The sequence below is a fragment of the Schistocerca americana genome, chromosome 6 (genome assembly GCF_021461395.2).
Source record: "Schistocerca americana isolate TAMUIC-IGC-003095 chromosome 6, iqSchAmer2.1, whole genome shotgun sequence".
Classification (NCBI taxonomy): Eukaryota; Metazoa; Arthropoda; class Insecta; order Orthoptera; family Acrididae; genus Schistocerca; species Schistocerca americana.
The window spans coordinates 102,071,797-102,075,965 of record NC_060124.1 but is presented as its reverse complement, the minus strand read 5'-3'; the positions used below and the strand labels follow the sequence as shown (position 1 = coordinate 102,075,965).

At 39.6% G+C, this 4,169-nt stretch overlaps 1 non-coding gene across 1 annotated transcript; it reads right to left on the bottom strand.

Annotated features, from left to right (window-relative positions):
* Positions 1-2,431: 2,431 nt before the first annotated feature.
* Positions 2,432-2,506, bottom strand: Trnat-ugu. Its single transcript has one exon. It is a non-coding gene; the product is annotated as a tRNA-Thr (tRNA).
* Between the last annotated feature and the right edge of the window lie 1,663 nt (positions 2,507-4,169).

Below are 4,169 nucleotides of genomic sequence, written 5' to 3'. Positions count from 1 at the left end.
TGCTGTACACTGTTTGTATGACAAGCCATAGCATGAGTGAACAGTATACCTATAGAGAAGAGTGACTATATGCTGTTAGTGAAACTGTTTCATGTGAATGACAGTTTACAGTGCTGTATTGAGAAAGTATGGCTGACCGAAAGCTCTGAGGAGAGGCGTGATGTCATCAAATTGTTTAAAGAAGTTGGTAATGAAATTCGAAAACACGGCTGATCTTGATGCTGCATGTGGAAGAGGAAGGCGTCCATCCCGATGACAGTTATTGATGAGCTGGCTGTTGCTGAAACTAACCAAGCAGTAGTGCTAGTGCTCGTGCAGTGTCACGAGAATTGTCCATCTCATCGCCAACAGTACGGGAAGTTTTGCGGTCTATTTTACGATGGTACCCTTGTAAGATCCAGACGATGCCGCAAATGAAGCCTGATGACCCGCAACAAAGTTCTATTCGTTTTCTGGCGCTGATCGAAATTGATGACTCATTGCCGGGGAATATTTTATAGAATGACGAGGCACATTTTACTCTACAGGATGCAGTGAATACACAGAACTGCCTAATTTGCGGTGCTGTTAAATTGTATATCGTGCACGAAGATCCACTGCAGTCGCCATATGTGACACCATGGTGTGGATTCACAGTCCGTTCTTCTTTCAAGTGAATACGCCCAGAGGTCCTTTCAGGTATACTGCGACGTCTGCACGTTGTAGAGATCTCCTATAGAGCAAGTGATCCCTGCTTTGGAAGAACGCAACTTTGCGGAAACCACTGTTTTTTCACGCATTCTGGGGAAACACCTCATGTCACTCGCGCGTTGGAAGATCTTCTGAATGCAATCTTCCTCGAACGTGTTATCTCAAGACGTTTTACAGATGCATGGCCTGCAAGACTACTTGATCTGAATCCATGTGACTTTTTGCTCTGGGGGTATCTAAAAGAACACGTCTGTCAGGGACACGTCTTGTCTCTACCTGATGTGAAGTCGAATATGCGAGAACGCGTTGCTCAGATTCCACCGGAGCTGCTTGCTGGTAGCAAATGTTGATCACATTGTTTCACGGATGTAGCTTCTCATCGATATCTGCGGCGCTCATGTTGAACAAATGATGTAAGCGGCAGTTAATAATAAAATCAACATTATGCCTTTCTCATTTGTATCACCTTTTCTGCCCACGTCCGTTTACTAAGTCGTTAAATACGGAAACATGTCTATAAGCCTTGCTTGCATTTACAGCACCAGATTTGCGCCTGGTTGCCAAAATAAGAACTAATTTTTTTTTCATCATAAATCAGTTCTGCATTAACGCATTAGAACATTTATCAAGCTTTACTGTCACACGATTATTAGGGCCCAAGCTGGGCCTTATGAGTAGCTGCTCTTTAATTACAATCACCCGGTATTTCAAAGAACTAAGAAAACAAATGAAGACGTGAATTTTAAATTATTTGAAAATTTCCAAACTCTTTAATTCGTTGTAGTATGTGAGAGCTATGTACAACCAATATTAGAGAAATTGGGCTTTCATGCCCAGAGTACGAAAGGGTAAAGGGAGTAATATCGCATTGCTACCCCAAACATAGGCACGTAAGTCTCCTGTGACAACTCAAGAGACATTTGACGTACTGTATAGACATGGATTTCCTTGCTGATGAGACAGAGTTTGTAATCGAGGTGACAAAGAGCTATAGGACTCATCTGACATAATCAGTAAGGCGGTAAGTGCAATAAACTGGATTTACCACTTTGATCGTTCATGTTACTTTTCCTGAAAATAGCTGGAACAGCGTCAGACATTGACTATACAACGTCGCCGTTTGTAGAAACAAAACTGGTCCATGCCTGTTGAGTTTGAGAAAAACGGAGAAGTATGTTTATTTGTAAGAATATCCTTTTTTCTGTCAGTTCAATTTCTATTTGTATCATACAGCTTCTGGGTGTATGCGGACACTGTATTCAATGATGTAATTAGATTATATAATGATTTTAATACTTTAAGCTGTGGGCTATGTGCTGTTTTTGAAATAAATTGCTTTCATAAAAATACTTCTGCTTTACTCACCAGTTTATTTTAAAGTTTATTTCCACACAAAAGCTGTTATTGTAAGATTACGTCTTAGTTTCTGAACACCAGCTTTTCTCTTTCGCAATACAAGAAATGTTATTTTAAGGTTGCGTAACGTTCTGAACAGCAACTTTTAACTACTAAACATACAGTCAATTAAACAAAGAGTTTGGTGAAATACTGCTTGTCATGTTTCTTATTCATTGGCAGGCTCTTTACTGTTACTAAAAGCTAGTTGCAGAGTGCTCTATAAAAGGACATGTGCCCTGTAAGGATGTAGGACTCCAATTTCTTGAATGAAATGGTAATTAAATCAAGACCCTAAGCTGTCGACAGGCGTTGATATACATCAACGAGGACAGTTGAAAATGTGTGTCCCGACCGGGATTCGAACCCGGGATCTCCTGCTTACATGGCAGACGCTCTATCCATCTGAGCCATCGAGGGCAAGAGATCCCGGGTTCGAGTCCCGATCGGGGAACAAATTTTCAACTGTCCCCGTTGATGTATATCAACGCTTGTCGAGAACTTAGGGTCTGGATTTAATTATCATTTCATTCTAAGAGAGCTACATGGTCACCGATGGTATCTGTTCTTTCGGACATGTTCGAAAGAACAAATACCATCTTCATACCAATTTCTTGAGGTTGACTATTTTCTTATCACTTAGTGGAAACAGTTTCCGTATGCTGTAGCAATTGGACTAGTTACTAACGTGTTTGGATTAATAAGTAAACGAAAAGTTTTATCGCTAGTCCTTCAGTGTTTGGTTTTGCTATCACACTTCCACTACAGACAGTTCCGTATTAACATTCCGTGAATTATGACACGATGAAAGACTGCTTCTTGTTTCTTGAGATTACTCCCGTTTATTGTTTCCAATCACAAGCAGTTACACTTCTAATATTTTGACCACCATTATTGAAGGGTGTGACAGACTCTGTTGAAATAACTTTAATTTGGTATTTTTGTTGGATACTTGAAGCAGCAGTAAGTTCTACTGACTGAAAGATGCTATAAATTCTATCAACAACTCGAATTTTCTTCTTAATCACCGCTAAGTCTCTGACCCAAGCTAGAAAGGAATGACACCGTACCAGGAAATAATGATTAACTGTGACAAAACGCTCAAATGTGCAACTACCATAACGAATCGTAACGTGGTATCATTCCGCCCCTGGGCAGCCATCGGAAAATGTACACAGGTATTTTATGTTTGGTAGCAAATCATTTTGTATGTAATCCTGCAGGAAATGCAGACTTCATCGCGACTCTTTTTTTGCGACACCTCCGTGATAAGTGTACACTGTTGCTTGTCCTGGTTTTAGATAATGGAGACTGAACCCACTCAGACTATGTGCTGAGTATAGAAAACTTCCTGGACTGGTATGGTAGGATGGGGCAGATTATGCATAAAAGCTATGGCAATACCTGAAACATCCACTTTTTGGCATGTATCTTTTATTTTACGAATACAAGCAGAAATTTTTGAAGCCATTATTTCTCCAGGCCCACCATCTTGCCTTTTTCATTCATTGTCTTCCTTTATTATTTGTTACTGAATTCTTCACAAGTGCTGTATGTGTCAAATTGCGGACGACAAAATAGAAGTGAAAACCCTTCTTTGAATATTTTCAGATAAAATTCAGATTCAGTATTACTTACTTGGGGTTACCATATTCCGAACTTCGCATGCATGATTTTGACATTTAGTTAGCCGTATTAATAACGCTGTTCTCTTGCGCCATCGTCGGGTATAGAAATTTATTTGATCAACAATCGTACATATTTCTGCTCCACTGATTTTATTTCCTGATGCATTTTTACTCCTTGGATCAATAGGTGATTTTCCACAAGCAAGTAGATTGCTTATTCTCCTAATCCCTTTGCTTGTGACCCCGTGGACACTTAAGAAAGAGTTCTTACACCTCTGATCTTCCAGTACTGGAACCTTCATTATCAGAAAATTATTTATTTTTCCTTTGAAACTGACCTGTCTTGTAGTTTTTGTACTCTAAACTTCTAAGCCGCGAATTTTATTTATAATTTCAAGTTGGTATCGAAATTCTTTACACCTTTTTCTCTTTAAAATTTCACCACCAACGTCTCCA